Source organism: Panthera pardus, unplaced genomic scaffold (assembly GCF_024362965.1).
Source record: "Panthera pardus isolate Hobbes unplaced genomic scaffold, ASM2436296v1 HiC_scaffold_21, whole genome shotgun sequence".
NCBI classification, from domain to species: Eukaryota; Metazoa; Chordata; class Mammalia; order Carnivora; family Felidae; genus Panthera; species Panthera pardus.
In genome coordinates this window covers 1,042,443-1,066,130 of record NW_026526777.1, presented here as the reverse complement: position 1 = coordinate 1,066,130, position 23,688 = coordinate 1,042,443, and the positions used below count along the sequence as shown (strand labels likewise).

Genomic DNA, 23,688 nt, shown 5'->3' with positions numbered 1-23,688 from the left:
ACACGGCCCCCAAACCAATCTGCGCGTGTCGCCGCCCAGACCTGCCGCCCGGCTCACCGTTCCCGACGTCAGCTCCCTGGCTCTGGAGGGCCGCCGGCGCCGTGGGCTCCTCCCTGTCCTCTTCTGCGGTGGCCGTCCCCGTGTCCCCCTTCCGATTCTCACCGGCCGGCCACGTCCGTCTGGCAGTCGTGACCCTGGCTCCCAGAGCCGTGCTGGCCCCCGGCAGGTGCCGGGAGGTTGGGGTGTGCGTGTCACCGCGGCACAGGCTTCCTCACCCCCAGGGGCCTCCATTCCAGCCGTTGGGCCGGCGCCGAGCTGGCTCCAAGACGGGCTCTTGGGGGCCCTCAGAGCTGCCAGCGGAGGCTGCTTGTGAGCCCCCCGCCCTGACGCGTCACGCCCGCTCCGGGTGTGTGACCCCGAGGGAGCCTCCCGTGTTCACCAGACTCAGCCCCGGTGACTCGCGGTCGTTTCTGACAGGTTGTTCAGAAGTGGGGGTCTCCGGGGGACGAGGGGACAAGGGGACGGGCTGTCGTGAGTCCCAGCCTCCTCCCCTCGAGGGCCCACGGATGTCTCGTGGCGCTTTCCTCAGGTCCGGGGGTGCACCCAGGGGACCCGAGGAATGAGCCTGTGCCTGCTTACCCAGGTCCCCAGCGCCTGGCCCAGCAAAGGCGGTGATGGCAGGGACGAGAGACCATTACTGAGCGCCTGCCAGGCGCCACGGGATGTAAATAGTCCGTCGGAAAGCGAAGAACGAAGGACGAGCGGAAGGTGTGGACGTGGTGAACCGTGTCGGTGCGGGTCTGGCGGCCACGGCCTTGGTGGTCACGCGACAGCCTGGGCTTCTGGGGTCACTGTCTGTCACCCAGAGGCAGGTGTCCTCACTCCCGTCGCACCAGGAACCACGCGAGGGCCCCGTGGATGCTTCCAGGGGCCTGCGTGTCCATCCCCCACGCTTGGGCCCGGAAGCCCTGTTTGTCCGCCTTCCAGGCGAGTGTCCCTCGGCCACCCTCCACCCGGAGCGGCTGTCCCCGCCCGCACACGGGGTTGTTTGGGGCTCAGGAGGGCCTGAACCTGGGTCGTGGGGTGCTGGAGAAAGGATCGCAGGTTGTCCTTTCCCCCCAGCTTTTTGAGATGTGATGCACACACGCCAACGTGTAAGTGTAGGCGTTCCGCGTGACTGTCCGTGTGTGTCGTGAGCGGTCACCGCAGAGCACGGCTAGCCAGCGCCTCAGTGCCCCGTACGTCGTGTGTGTACGTGAGTGTGTGGCGTGAGGGTGTGCGGGGGTGTGTGTGTGAGGGTCTGCAGGGGGGTGTGGGGTGTGAGGTGTGTGCACACGTGTGTATGCGTGAGTGCAGTTTCCTCATCCGTCCGTCCGTCCCCGGGTGCAGTGTTTCCACGTCTTGGCTGTTGTGCGTGTGGCAGTGGTGCACGTGGGGGTGAGACGTGTTTTCTAGGTAGTGCTTTCCTCTCCTACAGGTGATCACTGATCACCGGTCGATCAGGGAGCCTCCCGTCAGGAGCGCTGGGGCAGGGGAGGGGGCTGGCGGGCCCGCCCCGGGAGGGCTGCCCACCTGGTTCCTGGCTCTGGGTATTTGGAAGAGTCACAGGATGTGGCCCGGGAGGCCGGCGGGTCCGTCCCCCGCCCTTCGACAGGTTGGCCCTGACGCCCCCCTCACGTGGGGGCCCGGTGGCCGACCAGAGTCACCTCTGCTGGATTTGAAGTTCCTCTGTACTTGGAAAAAGCCGCACGTTTCTCTAAATATCAAAGTCAAGAATAACCCCAACTTTTGATGCCCTGTGTTATGATGAGCACGTCAGCTGCTTTTATGTCAGGACCTTCTCCCCACCCCACTGCGCTCGTCTTTGCCAACTCTGTCTGTGGGTGTGGTATCCGAGGATTGCTGTGAAGTTGTTCTTATGTCACGTCGTGCTATTTTTTATTTTTTAAAATCCATTCACGTTGAGAGAGAGAGAGCGCGCACAAGTAGGGGAGGGGCAGAGAAAGAGGGGGACCGAGGATCCGAAGCAGGCTCCAGGCTCTGGGCTGACAGCAGGCAGCCTGACGTGGGGCTCCAACTCACAAACAGCAAAATCACGACCCGAGCCAAAGTTGAACACCTAACGGACTGAGCCACCCAGGGCCCTGGTACACGTGGTTTTAATAATGATCTGTAGCACTGACATTCTCTTAAAAATTTATTTGATCCATTTCTGAACAGCTTTATTGAGATATAATTGATCTGTAGTAACCGCACATTTTTGAAGTGTACAATTTGGGGCTCCTGGGTGGCTCAGTCAGTTGAGCACCTGACTTCAGCTCAGGTCATGGTCTCGAGGTTCATGAGTTCGAGCCCCTGCGTCGGGCTCTGTGCCGACAGCTCGGAGGCTGGAGCCTGCTTTGGATTCTGTGTCTCCCTCTCTCTCTATCCCTCCGCTGCTCACGCCCTTGTCTGTCTCTCTCTCAAAAACAAATAAACATTGGGGCGCCTGGGTGGCGCAGTCGGTTAAGCGTCCGACTTCAGCCAGGTCACGATCTCGCGGTCCGTGAGTTCGAGCCCCGCGTCAGGCTCTGGGCTGATGGCTCGGAGCCTGGGGCCTGTTTCCGATTCTGTGTCTCCCTCTCTCTCTGCCCCTCCCCCGTTCATGCTCTGTCTCTCTCTGTCCCAAAAATAAAATTAAAAATGTTGAAAAAAAAATTAAAAAAAAAACACAAAAAACAAATAAACATTAAAAAATTTAAAAAAAAAAGAAAGTTCATAGAATTGATAGGTGAGTTCGACAAGATTGTGGGATACAAGGTCGAGTCATAAAAACCTATTGTGTCACTGTTTATTAGCAACGAACGACAAAGGTTGAAATCGCAGTAGCATGAAAACGTGAGGTAGTTAGGGTCGGGCCTGGTGAAGCACATGCGAGGGGCGCCCGGGGGGCTCAGCCAGTTGAGTGTCCGACTCTCGATCTCGGCTCGGGTCGTGGTCTCGTGGTCCGTGAGATCGAGCCCCGCGCCTGGGCTCTGCGCGGACGGTGTGGAGCCTGCTTGGGATCCGCTGTTTCCCCCTCTCTGCCCCTCCCCCGCTCGTGCTGTCTGTGTCTCTCTCAAAATAAACTTGAAAGAATTATTTTACTGAGGTATAGTTGGAGCACAGCGTTGCAGCAGCTTCGGGTGTCCAGCGTAGCCATTTGACCGGCGTGTAGGTCATTGCGGTGCCCCTGGCCTGACTCACCCGTCCCCCGGCGGGCACCTCCCACCCCTGCCCCCACCCCCGTGCCCCCTGCGGCCGCCAGCTTGTTGCCTGCGTCCACGGGTCGGTCTCCTCCGCCTTCTGTGTGTCGTCGTCTGGATTCCGCACGTGAGTGGAGCCGTGTGCCTGCCCCCTGCCCCCCGCCCCCCCGGAGCCCCTGCCCCCCCGGAGCCCCTGCGGCTTCCGCTTCTTCCGCCGCAGATTACAGCCGCCTGGTCGACAGATCCACACAGGCGGTTAACAGCCCGTTCTAAAACGCGTTTATGACGGGAATTTATTTGGAAGACTTCACGGGTTTACTGCTCACTTTGGGCCTTTCGTGACGGCTCAACTGACCCGTTTAAAAATTTGGTATTTTAATTCCTCTCCAGACGGTGGATGTGCCTTCGGATATCTTTTTCTTTTTTTTTTAAATGTTTTTAAATTATTAAATTATTTTGAGAGAGAGAGAGGGGGAGAGAGAGCACGCGCGCGAGCAAGCGGGGGAGGGGCAGAGAGCGAGGGAGAGACAGAATCCCAAGCTGACTCTGAGCTGTCAACACAGAGCCTGACGCGGGGCTCGAACTCACGGACCCCGAGCTCACGATCTGAGCCGAAGTCGAGTCAGAAGCTTGACCAGCCGAGCCCCCCAGGCGCCCCTCAAAGGATTCTTTTCGAAAGTGGTGCGTCTGTCTGTCTTCGGAGCCCCTGTGAACGAGGCCGTGCCGTTCCGTTGCGTCTACACGTGGACGTGGCCCCGTGGCCTGGTTCCGCCGTCCGCTGCCCTTTGATGTTGCTGAGCTTGAGGCCGCCCTGAGTTTTGTCCCTCTGAAGGTAGCCTCCTCTCCCTGTCTAGATGCTTCTGGATTTTTTTTCCCCTTTATTTTTGGAATTCACATGCTGGCATGCTCCAAGGCGAGGCGGACACCTGAAACGCCAGTGCTCACGGTTCCCGTAAAGCATTCCTGAGGAACGACGAGGACGTTCGGGCGTCTCAGCCATCAAGTGCCCGTGCGGTCCGGCGGGCAGATGAGCGGCTGCCCGGGTGTGGCCTTAGCGTGACCTGAGCCAGGACCCGGACAGCCAGGACCTGAGCCAGGACCCCCTCGTCCGACAGCCGGGTGGGGTGCTGAGCCCCTCTGTCCACCTGGGTTTTTAACCGTTTTCTTCCAGGGGGTCCAGAGAGCGTCCGGACCAAGCTGCGCTCCTCGGGGGCCCCGGCTGAGGGCGGCGGGGGCGCCCCAGGTGTCAGGGACGCGGGCCCTGCTGCCTGCTGACTGGCTTTGTCGTGACGGCTTCCGGTTCCGGGGCTTGGGGGGGCGCTGTGTCAGGGACCGGGGGCTGCCTGGATACGTGATGTCCCGGGATGCACGTGTAATGGCCCCGAGCTCCAGATGCCGTGCTTGCACGTGAGGAAACTGAGCTGCGGTGAGGGGGCTGGTTTGCTCAGGTCCTGGAGCACCTGGCGGTGACCGGGTCCCGGGGCTCCTGAGCTCCCTCCGGGCGCGTCCCCTGCCCTCCGTGTCCCCGAGAGAGCGCGAGACCTCTCCCACAGGGCGGCAGAGAACGCCCAGCCGAGCCCTCGGGAGCTCGGCCCGGTTCGTGCCTCCCGGGGAGGCCAGGGCCGCCCGGCGTGTCTTGCTCTGGTAAATCAAGCTGCATCCGGGCGAGGAGGCCACGGGGCCACTTCCCGGAAGGGGACGGTCCTGGCGCACCGGGGGACAAGGACCAGAGAGACGGGTGCAGACTCACACGTGCTGTTCCTCGGGGGCGCTGAGGGCACCTGCCAGTGGACGCTTCCCCAGCAACGTCCCCGTGCCGTGACGGCTCCGGTGAGTTTCCAGGCGCATCCAGCCCGCACCAGCGGCGGCCGGGTCCCTCGGGCTGGCCCTGAAGACGACTGCGGGCCCCAGGTGGGGCGCTGGGCCGGCACACCCGGACATGTGCGACAAATGCCACTGCGTGGTGGCCAAGCCGGGCCGGGCTGGCGACTCCCGCGTGCTTTCGCGCCGATGGCTCCTGTTCCCTTGTTAAAACTGAAGACACGGGGGACACAGAGAGGTGAAGGGACTTTGTCGAGTGTGCTGTGTGGTCGGGTTGGACTCCCTGTGGCAACTTGCCCCAGTCGGGCCCCTTCTGAGCCGTGGCCTTGGCTGGTAGCGTTGGGGACCCGGCTCCTGGGGTCAGGCGTGTTCCAGGGCGTGGTGCTCGTGCAGGAGCACAGGGCCGTGACCTCCTGGCCCACCTTGCCCCAGAGCAGGCAGCCACCTGGTAGGTCTGGGCCTGGAGCTGAACCTCGGTTCCCCCATCCGGCCCGCTGGCACACGTGGAAAAGTGGCGTTTTTGGGAAATGAGTTCTTACTAAGAACTAAAGGATGGGGCCCCTGGGTGGCTCAGTCGGTTAAGCGTCTGACTCTTGGTTTCGGCTTAGGTCGTGATCTCACGGTTCGGTCGGGCTCTGTGCTGACTGCTCAGAGTCTGCTTGGGATTCTCTCTCTCCTTCTCTCTCCCTTCCTCTCTCTGTCTCCCTCTCTCCCCTCCTCGTTCTCTTTGTCTCTTTCTGTCTCAAAATAAACAAACCATTTAGAAAGAAGCCAAAAGAAATAAAGGGAAACAGCAATCTAGAGATGGGCGTGTGAACAAAGGGCAGAGGGCTGATGCTGAGCCTGTGTGGTGCTGACTCCCCACTCGCTTCCCCGGGGCTCCCCACGCTGACCCTCCTCCTTCGTTCCCTCTCCGCATGTCTGGCTGGCCCAGACTTTCCCAGGCCTCCCAGCAGGTCGTCTGGTGTCCTCGGGCCCTCCCAGAAGTTTCTGCACCCCTCCTCTGGCAGTGGGCCCTAAGCACGGGCCCCCTGAGGGGCTGCAGGAGCCCACCCTGAACGAGGAGGACGTGGGTGGCCAGGCAGAGTCTGCCCTGGAGCAGGCTCAGGGGCGCCCTTCGGTGGCCCCAGGCCCAGAGCGGCTTCTCTGCACACCTTGGGACCAGAACCCTCCCCGCATGGACCGCCTGTGGTTTTCTAGTTGAAAACCGGCGGGTGTTTGAGGTCTGCACTCAGCATGTCCTGGATGCGCAAGCTCGGGGCAGGTTCACACCTGCTGTCCTCCTGTCGGTCTTTCTCCATGGGCCTCACTGTGGTGACATCAGTGGGATTGAACCCCACCAGCTCAGAAAACAGTCCACGCGTGGGGGTAGTGGGCCTGCCCTCGGTTCCTGCCTGCGCTCGGCTCCCTCTGCCCTGTGTCCCCATCCGGGCCTGGCCTCCCTCGGATTCCCCGTCGTCCGTCCTCCCCTGTGTCTGCTGACCTGTGGGCGCCACCTGGGCTCTCTCCTCAACGCTTAGCAATTCCAATTCGGCCTCTGCTCTTCTCTCTGCAAAGCCGCTCCCTGAAGGCCCCCCACCAGGGATGCAGCCAGCGTCAGCGGCCACCCCCTCCCTCCTCCCTCCTCCCTCCTCCCTCCTCCATCTCCCGCCTCTGGCCCCGCCCTATCTGTGGTGCCTCCTCCCTCTTCTGGTCCTGGCGGTTCTCTCTCTCCTCTGCTGGCCTCTGCCCTCTCTCTCCCTCTCCCCTGGCCAGTGTGTCCTGAGGTGACGGGGCTGACTTCTGAATGTTCTTGCTTCTCTGCACGGGTGTCCCACAGGCTCCCCTCGACTGGCCTCGTCCTCGCCCGCAGACCCGCTCCTGCCTGTAGGTGCACGTGCCGGGTGCCTGTCTCAGACTGGTGTTTGGAAACGTGATGAATCGAGAAGGGAAATACTGTCAAGGAAAAGTCACAAGTTTTTGTCTTTGGGGGTGGTGACTCCATCACTGGGGACAGGCAGCTCCCTTGCTCTGGGAAAGTTGCCCGAAGGGCGTTCACTGCTGCTCCCGGGACAGAGGGGTGACGGGCCCTGAGCGTGCTTGCAGGGGCCCAGCCCCCCGACACTTGGGCCAGAGGTCTGCGTCTGATGCATGCTCGGTTCTGGGGTCAATCTGTGAATTTAACTGCTGTCTGTTCTGGTGTGCAGACTGTGTTCCCATTCAGCCTCCCGAGGCCAGTGAAGGTGCTGCCCGGGCGCGCCGGGCACACTGACACCTCACCTGCAGGACACTGAGGCCAGGGCGCTGGCCACAGGGCTGTAGTGGCTGGGCCCTGTGACCGTGTGGCTGCCTCCTCACTGGACGGGAAGCAGCGTGAGGTCCGTGGCCCTGCAGCTCTCGCGGGTGCCTTCCAGGGGAATCGGGAGACAGGAGATGTGTTATCATCCGAGGGACCTCAGAACAGGAGCGCCTCCTCCGGTGGGGGCCGGGGGGGGGGGGCTGTGGTTTCTCGGAAGAGGTGTCACCCTGGGATGGGAGGCTCCAGGTTGGCCTGCGTATTGGGGAACGTGAACAGGGTGGTCACGAGGCCGCCACGTCCAGGTTTAAATTTCGTGGCACAGCTTCTGTGGACCCTGCCTCCTTGTCTGCGGACTCACGTGCGTCCCTCCCTTTGCCACAGGCCTGGACCACCTGCCTGCCAGTCGTGACCTCCCGTTTGTGTTTTCTGAACGCGGAAAGCGGCGCACAGATGTACACACCCAAACGCGGGAGTGCCAAGCGCAGAGGGCAGAGCGCCCCGTGCCGAGTCCCCCAAATAACCACTATTCACAAGCGAGCGTCTGCTCTCCCAAATTCTATGCACATACGAGCACACTGTCATTTCTTTTCAAAAACAAAACTAGGGTAGAATTGTACGTACCGCTCATCTCGTAACTTGTTTTCTCTCATTGAAATGCGTGGACGTCTTCCCGTGAAAATGCAGGTGAATCTGCCTTGTTCTCCTGCACGTGGTCTGCCGTGCGGCTCTGCCGTGGCCGTGCGGTCGGTCCCTACTCTGGACGTCCGGGGGGTCCGGGTTTCTGCTTTGCCAACAGTGAATGTCTCTGCGCACATTTGTGGGAGTTTTTCTACAGGATAAACCCCCAGAAGGGGGAGTGCTGGGTCGGAGGTCACGACCGCTGCCTATTTTAAACAGAGAGCGAATTCCCTTCTGGAAGAGGGACAGCTCTGTGCTGTTGCGGACCCGTCACGAGGATGCTGGCCCCACCCTCCCGGTGTGGCTGGCCTGCGTCGTCCTTGCTGGCCTTGGCTCTTGTCTCTGGCGGCCCCTCCATACCCAGCCTCTCTCCTTTTGCGTATTAATGTATCCAGTACCAGGGTCTAGCTGTGACCTTGCCAACTCAACAAACCCGTTCATTCAAGGGGCGCCGGGGGACTCGGCTGAGCGTCCAACTTCGGCTCAGGTCATGATCTCACAGTTCGTGGGTTCGAGCCCCGAGTCAGGCTCTGTGCTGAGAGCCTGGCGCCTGCTTGGGATTCTGTGTCTCCCTCTCTCTCGCCCCCTCCCCTGCTTGTGCTCTGTCTCTCTCAAAAATAAACATAAGACATTTTTTTTGAAAAAATTAATCCAGTCAACAAACAGTCGGTGGCTGTTCAGTGCGCGCCCCGTTCAAGCACAGCGCAGAACGAAGACGGTGAGGTTCCCGCCGCTGTGGGGCTCCTTCCCGTCGCGGGATGCGGACGTCAAACGCACGAAGCAGCAAACGCCAGGCAGCCACCCAGGCAGCTGTGGCTGCCGTCCTGAGCGCTGATTCGGGTGTGACGGTGGGGGGAGGGGGGCTGGCCGAGCCGGGCTGGCCGAGAAAATAATTTCTGGGGAAAACAAGGTCGGGAGTCGGGGGGGCAGCGTGTGCGGAGGCCGGAAGGCAGGAGGGAAGGCAGCCAGGGCGGGCGCTGGGCAGAGCGGGGGCGAGATGTGGGTGCGGGGCCTGGCCGGGGCCTGGCCGGGTACAGGTTTTCGAGCTAGGGCAAGAGGTTTGAATTTTAAGTGTGAAGAGAAGCCGTTGGAAGGTTTTCATCACGGCAGCGATGTGACCGAGTTGTTTTTTGGAAGGTCACCCTCACTGGGGAGGGAACAGGTAACAGGGCAAGAGCCAAGCAGGGAGACCGTCAGGAGGGACCGAGGCGCCTCCTCGGGCAGGAGCGCAGCTGTGGGGGGGGGGGGGGGGAGTGGAGCGGACGGACTTTGGACGCAGTAACGAGGTAGCACACGAGGCGATGTGATTTGCTGAGGAGGGGACACTGAGGGAGGAATGGATTTAGGGGTAGGGCGTCCGGAGTCTGTTCTGCCCAAGACAAAGTTTGAGAGGCTCATCAAACACCCACAGGGGGCCGCCCGTAGGCGGTTGGGAACGGCGTCTGGAGACCCGGACAGGAGACCCCGGAGTTCTACATTTGGGAGCCAGAAGCACATAGATACAGTTTCCAGCCCCGGGGACAGGAGGCGGCCCCCCTCCCCCCCCCACCCCGGGGAGCGTCCAGAGAGGAGGAGGGCCCTGGGAAGAGCCCGGAGGTCCTCGACGACGCTGAAAGATGAAACCAAGGAAGCGGTGCTTCTAAGGCAGGAGGCCGAGAAGATGCAAATCGAGACCCAAAGCAAGAGAATAACCGCATTCAAGGAGGGGAAGGTCGGTGGGCACCATGCTGGCGGCTCGGGTGGAAAAGGAGACATTGATGATGCAGCAGAGGACGGGCCGGAGCCTGGTCTTAGGAGGAAGGAGGGTGGGATCCGACTCGGGACTGGAGCAGGGACACCCCGCGTCCTCCTGGGCGGTGGGGCGGGGGGGGGCACCGAGGGCCGGACGGGTTCCTGCCAGATTCCATCCAGGTCTCCCCAGGACGCAAGAAGCAGACCCTTGGTGTGGTGGTGCTGGCATGGGGTGCTGGGGGGGGGGGCGAGGGAGGGATGACGGGGGACACTTCCTCTCAGGGACCCACCTGAGGCTGATTTGCAACCGTCCCCAGACGTTTATTCAGAGGGGAGCCTCTGCCCTTCTGCCAGGCCAGCTTTTCTGCTGCCGAAGGCTGCTCCTTCTCTCCCATGGTGGGGCATCCCCCTCCTCCTTCTGTCCGTTGGAGGGGCGTCCACCCCCCCCTTCCCCTCCCTGCTCCTCCTCTCCCTCGGCGGGGCGCCCCCCTCCTTCTCTCCCTCTGCAGGGCATAGGAGGTGGAAGGCAAGGGGTCTGGGACGGAAGGAGGAGAGGGGAGGCACGCTTGTGGGATAAAGCGGAGCCTCCCTGGCCCTGGGCAGGCAGGAGATGGGGCGGGGTGGGGGGAAGAGGGGGGCACTGGGCAGGCTGGACGGGAGCCGCCGTCTGTCCGAGGCCTCCTGGCTCTGTGGTTCCGGTGGGGCGGGCAGCAGGCAGGGGCGGTCGCAGGCGGGATTTCGGCGTGGGAAAGGGAGCGGCTGCGGGGCCGGGTGACTGGGGTGGAACCCGAGTGCGGTTCCCAGGGAGCAGGTCGGAAGTTGCCCTTCCCCTGACCCCTTTCTGCCATGAGCGGCTTTCCCACGGTCCCCAAGCCGAGCGGGGTGCCCTGCAGCCCTTGGCTCCCGTGCCGCCCCGCCAGCTGGGGGCGGTTTCTGCAGGTGGCTCTGGCCCAAGGTGAATGCCAGCCTGTGGGAAGAGCACAGAGACTCCGCTTGATTCTCCCCACTGCCAGCAGGGCGGCTGGTCTCCCTTCCCCGTGCAGGGATTTGAGGCTCCGACCCCTCGCGTGACTTGCCCCAGGCCTCACGTTGGCAGCTGAGCCCCAACGTGGTCCCGGGGGGTTCCTAGATTTCTGGGAGGACAGAAATACTCTGCTGTTCTGGTGAGGTTTGCTGCTGTCTGCATGCAGACTGGGTAAGCAGTAAGATGGTCTTCTGAGAATTTGTGTAACGAGAGAGGCAGTGCAGGGCCCAGGAACTGGCCCCAAAAGCTTCTGTCAAGTCTCACCTCCAGCAGATATTAGCCTTGTTGCCTTGAGCAAGCCATTCCGGGTCTCCACCTGCTACCTGGGGCCAGTAATGCCCCCCCCCCCCCCGCCCCCATTCCAGGGCTGCTGTGAAGTTCACATGAGCTAATGTGCTGGAACTCATCAGCGGGAAGCTAACAGGCCACATGGAAGGCTGGGGTTTGATTTCAGCCCAAGAGAGAGAGGATTGTTTTTCAAAAGGAAAAAGGATTCATTGTACTTACTTGGGGATGTCATGATCACACGTGGATTTGTTGTTGAGGTTGTTGGCTGTGAGACAAAGGCACACGGGGCTGTGGGTGAGGAGTGCCCAGGCTGGGAAAATTCCAGACCCCACCGGTCTTGGTCTCCAGGCCCTCCCAGGCAGGAGGCAGCTTGCAAGATTGAAGATTCTGAATGACTGCACAGCTGGGTGTGTCCTTTGTTATGCCCTGGGGTTTCTCCAGCAGGTTCTCCTGACTTTGCACTCACTTGGCCTGCACTCACTCAGTGCCGGAGGGCTGAACGGAGAGGAGGCTGCCGGGCTGCCCTCAAGGTCACTTGGAGGTGACCAGCTGCCTGGCGGGCTCAGCCCCCATCACTCTTACCTTTCTTGGTTCTTAGTGAACTGCTACTCATCCTATAGATCAAAGCGAAAGGACCTCCTCTCTGGAAAGACGCTCCCCCCGCCCCCCACTCCGCCGTGTTACCAGATGCAATTAATGGCCTTCTTCTTTTCTCCCGGATCAGTGAGGATGCTTTTGGTTGCAGGTAACGGAGGAAAATGAATCCCAATAGACTTATGCAATAAAGAGGATTCATCATCTCAGATGACCGAATTTCAGAAGTGACTAACTTCAGGCATGGTTTGATCAGGGCTCAGGCTCTCATTCCCATTAGCTCCCTAGACTCCACTCTCCTCTAGGTGCTGGCTTCTTTCTCAGGCTGACTTCTCCCCAGGGCACGGTGGCTGCCCCCACCCTGTGGACGACACATTCATCCTGCTCACGTGTGGGCTGCAAGAGAGAATGTCTTCTGCCCCAGCCACGGGGCAGAAGTCCCCTGTGGCTGGACTGGGCTGATCCGGATTAGGATCAGCTGTAAGGCTGGCATCCTGTGATTAGGTTGGCATCACTTCCTGGGCCTGAATCAGTCGTTGTGCGATACGAAGGATGGCTTGTGCCAGGCGGGGACCACCTGGGAACTGGCACGGGGTCCGTCCTACCCAGACACGTGGCTGCTACGAAGTACGGGGGTGGGGGTGGCTCCCAGAGGGAGAGCTCTGGGGGAGAAGGGGTGACGGCCGCCAGGCGTGCAGCCAACGAGGTCCACGGGCCCGTGGCGCTGGGCGCGCTGTGCAGAGGTCCTGCGCTAATGCATAGATCCGGTGACCAGCCCGACCCAAGGTCACCAGGATTTTCTCCCACGCTGTCCTCTGGACATTTTCATACATTGACGTTTTACATGGAAATCTGCAGTCCATTGTACGTGAATTTCTGTACATGGTGTGAGGTAAGGGTCAAAGCTAATCTTTTTGCATATAGATTTCCAGGTGTTACAGCGTTATTTGTTGGAAGGGCTCTTTCCCCTCTGCTGAACAGCCTTTGCCGACTTGTTGAAAGCCAGGAGTCCACGGCTGTGTGGGGTCTGCTTTGTTCCACGGATCTTTGTGTCTATTTTTGTCCCAGCTCCATACTGTCTCAATTATTTCAGCTCAGTAATGACTCTGGAAATCAGGCAGCGTGCATCCTCCCACTTTCTTTTTCAAAGTTTGGCTTCTTTAGGTCCTTTGCGTTTCCACATAAACTTTAGAATAAGCTCCTAAATGTCTGTTAAGAAGCCCACTGAGGTTTTAATCGGGATCGCATTGAACCTATGGATCAGTCGGGAAGTTGGCCTCTGAACCATCTTGAGCCTCTGGCCCATGACCCTGCTATGCGTCCTGCCATTTCTTACATCTCTAATTTTTCTCAGCCACGTTTTGTGATTTTCAGGGCACAGACGGTGCATGTCCTTGATCAGAACTATCCCTGTGTCATAGTTTTGATGCTCCTGTAATTGGCATTGTTTATTTCAATTTCTGGTTGTCGATGGCCAATATGTAGAAATACCACGGAGTTTTCTATGTTGAGCTTTTATCCTGAAACCTTTTGAACTCACACATCAGTTCTAGTAACTTTTTTGGAGAGTTTTACCAAATTTTCTCCATAGATTATTGGATATTCATGACATCTCTGAATAAAGACAGTTTCGCTTCTTCCTTTTTAATCTGGATGCTTTCGATTTCTTTTTCTTGTCTTACGGTACTGGCCAGAACTTCATGTCGAAAAGGTCATGAGAGTGGGCAAGAATGATTCTCCATTCCCAGGGGGAAGCTCTCAGCATTTAACCGTTCAGTCTGCTGTTAGCTGTAGGCTTTTTGTAGATGCCGTGTATCGGGTTGAGGTGGTTTGTTCCATTCCTAGTTTTCTGAAGGGTTTTCATCATGAATGTGTATTGAATGTTATCAAATACGTTTTCTGAAATTATATCATATATATTTTTCTTTTTTAGTTGGTTAACATGTGAGTTCTACTCATTGATTTTTCAAGCCTTAAACCAACCTTGCTTTCCTTGGCTAAATCCCACTGATTGTGGTGTTTTATCCTTTTTATATATTGTTGGATTCAATTTGCTAAATTGTGGTTTAGAATTTTTGTACCTGTGTTTGTGAGGAATTTGGTCTGCATTTTCTTATAATGTCTTTGTTTTGTGGTGGTATCTTGGTAATTCTAGTCTCATAGAATGAATTGGGAATATTTCCTTCCGTTCAGTTTTCTGGATGAGTTTGTGTAGAACTAGTGTTATTTAGGATTTACCACTGAAGCCGTCTGGGGCTTCCTTGTGGGGAGTTTTTAAACTACAAATTCAGTTTTTTGCTACATATAGGATTACTCACATTATTTATTTTTTCTTGTGTGAACTTTAGTGGTTTGCATCTTTCACACTAAACCAGGCTTTAAATTTTCTCTGAGCTGTCAGACGAGTTGGCATGGAGTTATTTACAATGCTTCCTAATATCCTGTTGGCATCTGAGAATCTGTAAGGATGTTATCTTCTCATTCCTGAGACTGACAAATTTTCGACTATTCTCTTTTTCTGATTGGTCTGGCTACAGAATCATCAATTTTTAAAAAATGTTTATTTTTTAATAACTTTTTAAAAAACATTTGTTTATTATTTTTGAGAGACAGAGAGAGCATGAGCAGGGGAGGGGCAGAGAGAGAGGGAGACCCAGAATCCGAAGCAGGCTCCAGGCTCTGAGCTGTCAGCACAGAGCCAGATGTGGGGCTCAAACTCACAAACTGTGAGATCATGACCTAAGCTGAAGTCAGATGCTTAACCAACTGAGCCACCCAGACGCCCCCATTTTTTTTAATTTCTCAAAGATCCAGCTTTTGGTTGGATGGATTTTTTCTAATGCTTTTATGTTCTCTACTTCAGTGATTTCCAACCCTGATCTTCCTTTGTTTCGTTTACTTAGGGTTGTTTTCTCTTCTTTTTCCTAATTTCTTAATGTAAGAGCTGAAGTCGTTCACTCAGGGCCTTCTCTCTTCTCTGATGCAGGCGTTTGATCCCTGTAGCCTTACAGGCTATCAGCTCCCTAAGTACCGCTTTTGCCCAAATTCCAATTTGTTGTGTTTTCTTTTTGTTCAAAACATTTTCCGTCTCTCCCCATCTCCTGTGCGGCCCGTGGGTTATTTGGAAGTGTGGTATTTAGCCTGTAAGTGTTGGAGGCTTCTGCGATCTTTCTGTTGCTGATTTCTGATTGAGGTTCCTTTCGGTCAGGGAATATTTTTATGTGGCTTAAATTCTTCCAAAGTGAGCGAGACTCATTTTGTAGTTCTGGGTGTAGTCTGCGTGGTGCCTCTTGTGGGCGAGCGGTGTGGACGGTGCTGTTGAAGGCACATCCTTACTTCTATGTCCACTTCATCCTAATCCTGCCCCTCTTCTCCTGCCCACCTCTTCTCATTCCAGGGGCGTCCTTGGCCCGTGAAGGGTACTGGGGTCACCGCAGTGGCCTCCGACCAGCTGTGACTCGACCCCTGGGCCCACAGGTGTAGCCCCCTTCTCTGAGACATTCGGCCCCATGGGAGGTGAAGGACTGAGCAAACCTTGGGTTCTGTTACGAGGAAGTAGGGGGGCCGTGGCTGGTGGGGTCTGTTACCCTCTGTCTGACTGTCTCCCAACGTGGCCAGACATCTGACCGTGTCAGAGTTTTGATCACCCCCTCCAGGGGCTACACGGCAACTTCCGAGTGTCAGGTCACCAGAAGGACACTGGGGGCTCCGGCGACCTGCCCTTCGTGCGCCTCTCCCCACCTTGCACCGCCAGCTCCCCGGCACTTGCCGGGGATCCCGGGCCGTGTCTGGGGTCCCTCTGGGAGCTGTGCACCCCACTCCCACAGCTCTGTGGTGCTCACACTTGTGAGCACTGGCCTTTCGTCCCAGGGGCTCGACGAATCTTTTCTGAACTGAACTACAGCCCTGTTGGCGTCTGTCCTGAGCTCCAGGCCTGTCTGGCCCGTGCACGGTTTGTCCCAGCCCCGGAAAAGTGCTGTGTCAGCACCTCCGGCCCCTTCTTTCTCCTGCATTCTGGGTCTCGGGGAATGTACCTTCTAGAGCTGCTCAGGGCAGGATTTGGGGATGATCCTTTCTCTCCCAACCCCATATCCCTCCTGTCACCAAGCCCTGTCAGTCCTGTCTGATGACTCTCCAATTTTGCTCTTTCTCTCCACCCCGTTGGAGTACAGGCCCCACCCCCCGGATGGCTGCAGTGGCCTCCACACTGGCTGGCCTTCCTGTCTCCAGCCTCGGTCCTATGCCCGCTTTCTGCAGCCGGAGCAGGGGCACCCCCTGCGTAAATCCTTTCATGCTCCCTCTTCTAACTACTTGTCCTGCTTGTAAGGCCCTTCGCACCTGCCTCCTACTTATTCTCTGGCACCTGTCTTAAGGAGTGCTCTCAAACTCACTGAGCACAGGCCATGTGGGATTATCCCCACTCTCCCCAGCGGGACTGGAAGCTTGCTCTCAGCCGGAAGTGAGACTACCCTGGCTTCTGCTCCCCAGCTGGCTCACGGGTCCTCCCATCAGAACTCAGCTCAAGCGTTACAGACCCTGGGAAAGGACCCCACCCCCGCCCCCTCTCCAGGGAGACCTCCCAGCCCCGCCCACTCTCCGGGGAGCCGCTCCCGCCCCGCCCACTCTCCGAGGACACTCCCGGCCCCGCCCACTATGCTGGGAGACGCCCCCGCCCCGCCCACTCTCCCCAGCTCCGCCCTCTCTCCAGGGAGACGCCCCAGCCCTTCCCCTCATTATACAGGGAGATGCCCTCAGCCCCGCCCACTCTCCTGGGTTGACACACGTGGCTCTCCCCACTGTCACAGACCCTGGCCCCGCACTGTATTTGTCACTTAACAATGTCTTGTGGCACCTCTGTGCTCCAGGCCCTAGGGTAACAGGTGCCCACTCCTTGGGGCTTCTGTTTCAGTGGGTGTCAGGCTGGGGGGCGCCAGTGCTAAGCACACACTGATTACCACGGACACCCTGATGGACAGGTGCAGGGTGTTACCGGAGTAGCCTGAGGAGTTAGGGACGGCTTCCCGGAGGAGGTGGTGGTCGCCTGGGAGTCCTGCGGGGGGAGGGCCTGGCAGGCAGATGAAGAAGGTGGAGGGGGGGGGGGACGTTGCCAGAGTTCCAGGCAGAGGAGCCCTGGGTGGTGAAGGGTTGGGCTCTCCAGGGGCTGGGAGAGCGTGTGTGGCAGGTGGGGTGGGAAGGGCGCGGCACGGAAGAGAGCCAGGCCTCGGGGGGCCACCCACGAGGACTTGGCTTTTATCCTGCAGCTCCGGGAAGCCTTTCCAGGGTCTGAAGCAGAGGAAGGGGCGGCACGGTCAGATTTGCGTTTTCCAGCGATTTCTGTGCTGCCCTGCGGAGGCGGGTTTGAGGGCAGGGGGGACGGCGGTGGGGCCAGTTAGGTGTGAGGGATGTGACTTGGGGCAGAGGGGCAGGGACGGAGGGAGGGCGATGTTGGGAGCTGTCACGAGGCTGGGTCACCAGGACCGGGGGCACACCTGCCATGTGAGGTGCTGGGGCTCTGGGGGGGTGGTGTGGGGGACAGAGAGGTGGGCGCCGCAAGGAGGGACACACGTTCACCCCTGGCTCTCAGGTGTGGGGCCCGGCGAGTGACCCACTGGACAGATGCCCTCGGGCTTGCTGACCCGCTTTGTCCGCCGAGCGGCCGTCACACAAGAGCCGCTCCTCGGGTGACCACGGGAGAGCCCCGCTATGGCCTTCCTCACCTGGTGGGCTTCCTGTCCAGCTGGTTGCCCCGGATGCCATCGGAGAGGCACAGGTGCATAGCAGTGACTGTGTAGGTGTGAGAGAGGGAGGGGGTGGGAGATGGGGGCCTCGCGCTTCCTTAGTGTTTGCGGCTCAGCTGGGGCCGTGGTCTGGCCGCCCCGCCACTCTCTGGCCCAGGCACGTGGAACACTGTCCTGCCACTGCCACATTATGTCCCCAGACTTCCCCAGAGGCTTGGGGTTCTGTGTTTGCCGTCGTGGGGTGTGACACGTGGAAGGCACAGCTCACCCACCCCTGGCCGCACTGCTCAGTCACTCATTCATTCATTCATTGACTCATTCATTGACTCATTCATTCACTCACTCAGTCACTCATTCATTCACTCATTCATTCACTCATTCATTCATTCATTCATTGACTCATTCATTCACTCATTCATTCACTCATTCATTCACTCATTCGTTCAGTCATTCGTTCACTCATTCGTTCACTCATTCATTCACTCATTCATTCACTCATTCACTCACTCATTCACTCACTCATTCACTCACCCACCACGTGCTGGGCTCTGTGGAGGCTCCGGGTGGGTCATGGCAAGAAGACAGGCGGGTCCTGCCCCTTGAGCTCACCTCGTGTGCGTCCGGACACCAGGGGTGCTGCCTTTAGGGTCAGCTCGCGGGCCCCAGCACACGTAGCGTCCCCTGCGCCCGAGCTGGCCGAGAGGAGGCCCTTCCGGAGCCCACGTCTGGTGCTGCCCAGACACACACACCTTCCTCCCGGAGGTTCAGGGCAGTGGCGCCGGGAACAGCAGGACCTGACAAGTGCCTGAGACTCGTGAGCGGCTGAGCACAGCCTGGAGCCGGACGGGGAGCGCGGCGCCACCTAACGAAGATGCCAGGCGGGTGGGGTTGGTGGTGGCGTCTTAGTGGGATGCAATTTAATGTATCTGCGCGGCTTCCTTTAATGAAATCAGCGAGACAGAAAGTATCAGGTACACGCTCACTACAACTGCGCTGAAACCGACGGTCTCAGCTGTGCAGGGAAAGCACAATGCACAGAGAAGACTGCAGTCTGCTAAACGTTAACGATACTTCAGGTAGGTGGCTTATACATTTTCTCCTTTATTGTTTTCTGTTCTTTCCAGATTTTTATATGAGCAAGCAAATATTACTATGAGAATTCAGAGAAGTAATTTTTTTTAATGTTTATTTTTGAGAGAGAGAGACAGAGAGAGTGCGAGCAGGGGAGAGGCAGAGAGAGAGGGAGACACACAATCCGAAGCAGGCTCCAGGCTCCGAGCTGTCAGCCCAGAGCCTGACGCGGGGCTCGAACCCACGAACTGTGAGATCACGAACTGAGCTGAAGTCGGCCACTCAACCGACTGAGCCACCCAGGCGCCCCTGAGAAGTAAATAAAAACACTGAAAGCCTCCTATGTGTACAGGTTGGCATAGATTAGAAAAGTATTTCCAGGGATGTGAGAAGGGCTTGGTGAACACCGAGCCCCGTTGGCTTCAAAGTTCTGGGATTTGATTTAATTCCGTGTGAGCTGAGAAGCTCACGCTCTAGTCAGACTTCTTTATTTGCTCATCTGTTAGTTCCCAAGTGTGTGGCATCCCTGTCTGTTCCTGGTGTTGTCCCCCACGCCGGGCACACAGACGCGTAAGGACAAGCCACTCCCGCTGGGAGTCCCTACAGTGTCGGAGGCTCATGGCAGAGGTCACGGCTGACCCTGTTTGGGGCTGTGGGGATCAGGGAGGGTCTCACGAAGGAGGCTCGTTTGAACAGGGCCTTGAGGGATGAAAAAGAGTTCTCTAGGCAGCCTATCGAGGGACACAGCGTATGCCACGTTGGGGATTACTTTTGGAGATGCCCACGTGCGCTGTGAGGGACGCCGGGGTGTGTGGATTGTCTGCAGACCGCGGTCCTCCCAGCCGCGGGGCTCAGGAGGACAAGGGTCGAAGGTCTGAGCACACACGTCATCACGACCCTGGGGGTCCTGGCTGTGTCTTCCCTCCCTTTAACCAAGACTCCTGTGTGTCCCAGGCCTCTTTGGAAAATGACCGCTCGGCCTCTCAGTACTGCCTGGTCCCGGGTCTGGAAACATCTGGGTCCTGCCCGGCTGGAAAGACGGGGCGTGACCCCCTGGATCTCTGTCCTCGGCCGCGAGAAGGTGACCCACAGCTGGAAATTCCCACGGCAAGTGTCGGTGTTGACAAGAGTCCCTGAGAAAGTGGTGGCCGGGGGGCTGTGAGCCGAGCCCTCGAGGCCTTTCCCCTCGGGCTCTCCTCCTTCTGTCCTCTGTCCTCTGTCCTCTGCCGCGGCCTCCCTTCCCTCCACGTGTCCCCTCCGTGCGGCCGGCCCCTCGGCCTTCGAGCCGCTGGCGGGCCCTCCCAGGGCTGCTCTGTCCCCCAGCTCTGCACACCTCTCTCCCCCCTCCTCCTCGTCGCCTGCCTGGCTCTGGGTCACCCCCTTACTTGGTTCCAAAGAGCGAGCCCCAACTTGCCCGTGAGGGTGCTCAGAGGGGGCGGAGTCGGCGGGCGCGTCTCTGGACAGGCGTCTCTTCAAGGAGCCTGAGTCCGTGACGTGAAAGTGTGAAGGGCTCTTCCACTCCGGCTCCCCGCTCCTGTGTGAGCGGACACATCTCCAGACAGGGAGCCGTCAGGTTTCCTGCAGGAAATTAAAGACCCGGGCACCGCGCAGCGGCGCCCATCACCTGCACGGCCCGCTGGCCTTCGCCAGAGGCTTTGCTTCCCGGGTGCGTGGAGGCCACATCTTTAATAGGATCCCTTCCCCAGATCTCTCTAAGGAAGGTGGACGCGTGTCTTCTAGATAAGCGAGCTCACAGTAAGGCTGGCGGTTCTCATTTCGGTGCGAGCCAGCGTCTCACCCCTTCTTATCTGAGTCACAAGGACACTGGGCCGGCACCGTCCTCGCCGTCTACACTGGGGAGCTGTCCTGGTGGGGGAGAATCCTTATGGTGAGTGCATCTGGGCCTCCGGCTGGTCTGGTGGACGCAGTGCTGGGCTCGCTTCCTCCTTGAATCTCTGATTCCTTGATTCAGTGCTCAACCCGTCAGCATCTGCTTCAGAGGAAGACAGGCCCCAGTCTAGCCAACATGGCCCCCACCTGCCTCGGTGGGTGATGGGGGTAGCTCTGAGCATGTAACCTGTTTTTGACTAGTGAGACATGGAGGACAGTTTTCTGGGACGGTTTTCCTCTCTTAAAAGAAGATCCAAGATTGGTGTGTCTCTTTACTGTTTCTAGACTTTGAAGGGTGGTGATGGGATGCCTGGAGGCACTGCAGCCATCTTGTGATCATGAGGAAGTAGCCAACATGCTGAAGACAGTAGGGCAGAAAGTCAGAAACAACCTCTGTTCACGGGGACACATGCCACCAGATTAATGGCCCCTAGAACGATTTTAACCTCTCCAGTCCTCAATGTGTGGGATAATAAACGTCCTTGTTTTGTGTTTTTTTTTTTAAGTTTGTGTATTTATTTTTGAGAGAGAGTTGGGGAGGGGGAGAGAGAGAGGGAGACACAGAATCCGAAGCAGGCGCTAGGCTCTGAGCTGTCAGCACAGAGCCCGATGTGGGGCTAGAACCCACGAACCGTGAGATCATGACCTGAGCCGGAGTCAGACGCTCAACCGACTGAGCCACCCAGGCACCCCAAATGTCTTTTAAAAAGAATTTTAAAATATTTATTTATTTTTGAGAGACAGAGAGAGAGCACAAGTGGGGGAGGGGCAGAGAGAGAGAGGGAGACACAGAATCCGAAGCAGCTCCGGGCTCCGAGCTGTCAGCACAGAGGTGGACACGGGGCTCGAACCCACGAACTGCAACATCATGACCTGAGCCGAAGTCAGATGCTCAACCCACTGAGCTCCCCAGGTGCTCCTCTTTCCAGCCATTTTTAAAGGGACCAAGAGGGGAGGGACCAGGTGCAGAGAGCTATTTCATGACATTTCGGCGCTGGAGAGAATTTCCTGCAGAGACCGGGTCCCTTCGCCACCGTTGCCCCAAGTACAAATCACGCCTCTAATGCCAGCACCAGCACTGAGGGGGAGGCAGATACACCCAGCTCTCAGTTCTCCATGGTGATGAGGGACGTGGATGGTTGGAAGCAGCAGATAATCCCGAACCTGCTTTGAGTCACCGGCTTCCGCCGCCCCCCCACCATCACTTTTGTGGTGCAGCTGACAGACCGCCACGTGGATGCCACGTGGGTGCATGTGTCTCTTCTCCCGTCTGGCGCGTCACTCGGCTAAGCTGCTTCAAAATGGCCAAGGCTGGGCCACCGGAGGAGAGGCGAGAGGCTAACCCGCCCCCCCCACCCCTGGCCAAGAATAGGGCCAGCCTGGCTGAGCTTGGCCTTGGAGTCGGGCTCCCGACACCCCTTGGGCTAGTCTGGCGTCGCCTCCCCCAGGACGGGCAGCTGGGGGTCCTGTGGGCGGAAGCAAGCGCCGCAGATGTCGCCCCCCCGCCCCCCAGGCCCCGTGGCCGAGGGCTCCTTTGCTCAGAGCGCCTTCCCGTGGAAAGCCGCGGGCCTGGCCCTTTCCCTCCCGAGCAACCGCAGGAACTGGGTGTGGCTGTGCTCCCCGCATTCAGCGCCTTCGTGCTCCTGATGCAGTAGTGGAGGGCTCCTTGCTGTCCCCCCTCCCTCTCCGCCAGCGGGACACCCTCACGGGAGAGGGATGCACCGAGCAGAGAAGGAAGGGGCGTTTGCCTGGGACCCGCCGCGTGCCCGCGTGGTGCTAAGTGCTTCCGGCCAGTTACACCACGAGGAGACCGGATCTTTCCGGTTCGAGCGGGTCCAGCCTTACCTAGGAGATACTGGCTGCTTGCTTGTCCCTGGCACTCTATTCTTCTGGAAAATTCCTGTCTTGGTATCCAAACACACAGATCGAGTCCCTGCAGTCCCAGACCTGGGGGTCAGGTGTCTCTGGATCCTTGTAGTGTTGTCCTTTCTCGACACTGGAAGGTCCATCGGCCAAGATCCGTGGGTCTGACAGCACGTGGGACCCTAAAAGTTCTTTGTTGGGCAAGGGGAGGGGGATGGCGCTTTCCCTGCCTTCGTTAGGAGGTGGAGCAATGCCCCAGTGACGGGCCAGACGCGGGATCTGCGGGGCTGCCCCTCCTGGCTGGTTCAGAAGCTTCTCTAATGGGGGCGGAAACCAGAAGTCAGTACAAAGCCACTGGCCTTACACTCCGGGCTCACGTTTGCCTGTGCTGGAGGCTTAATCGCCAGGTTTGCAGGACGAAAAAGAACTTGCACCAAGAAAAGAGGGTTAGTGGCTCACCAGGCCTCCCAGAAGCCCCCGCGACCACGGCCACAAGGAACGTGGGAGCCGCCTCTTGTCACAAAATCACAGGCTCAGACGCAAGGAGGAGGCGGGCTTTCCTGCATTGCATCCCCCCCATTAGGGTCCTGTTGGGGGTGGGGCACAGACCCCCCACCCCCATTAGGGTCCTGGTGGGTCCGGGGCACATACCCCCCACCCCCGTTAGGGCCCTGCTGCGTCTGGGGCACATACCCCCCACCCCCGTTAGGGTCCTGGTGCGTCTGGGGCACATACCCCCCACCCCCGTTAGGGTCCTGGTGGGTCCGGGGCACATATTCTCTCTGAGGTCTGCGGCCTCACCCTGGTGCCATTCTGACCTGGGACTTCCAAGTGCCCAAAGGAAAATGGCCGAGATGAGAGTGCTGGGTCTTTGGGGAGGACACGGGCCTCACGGGGTCCCAGCTGCTCGGTGGAACAGGGGGACAAGAAGTGACTCACAGAGGCAGCTGCACAACACCGGGCTCTTGGCAGGTGCTCCCCGGTGCTGGCCGGGTCTGACTGTGAGCCACAGTCCAGGTCCGGTGACGGAGCGACGGAGGGGTGCCCCCGGTGGGCCGCACACCCTGCCTCCCCATCCAGTGACGGGCAGCCTGGAAATCTGGAGTCGAAATGTTCTCTCCTCCCCTGACCCTCCCGCATCTCCTGGGCTTGTGAGCAGGAAGACAAGGTTCCCCAGGTAGAGGTCGTGGCCAGGTCCGAAGGCCCCTCGGTCTCGAGACGTGCCCTCCAGGCTGCTGCTTACCGGCACCTTCTACCACCGAGGGCTCCCTACAGCCCGGCATCCATTGCTCCGTCGGAAACGCTTGCCGTAGGCTGCGCCGTGGCCCCGGGAAGTCCGCGTGGGGCTGTGCCTCTGCCCAAAGCAGGTTCCTCTGCTGCAGTCAACACCAGGCCGCAGGGCTGCGCATCCTCCTGCCCAGGACGGCAGACCCTCCACTCCCTGGCCCCAACGTTTGCGACAGGACTGTCCTTGAGTGGCCGAGTGGC

The 23,688-nt window shown here is 58.7% G+C and overlaps 1 long non-coding RNA gene across 1 annotated transcript; it reads left to right on the top strand.

The window, feature by feature from the left end:
* The first annotated feature begins 16,715 nt into the window (after window positions 1-16,715).
* LOC109256371 (uncharacterized) lies at window positions 16,716-20,596 on the top strand. The gene is made up of 2 exons (XR_002075626.2): window positions 16,716-17,408; window positions 19,402-20,596. It is a non-coding gene; the product is annotated as an uncharacterized LOC109256371 (long non-coding RNA).
* Window positions 20,597-23,688: the final 3,092 nt, after the last annotated feature.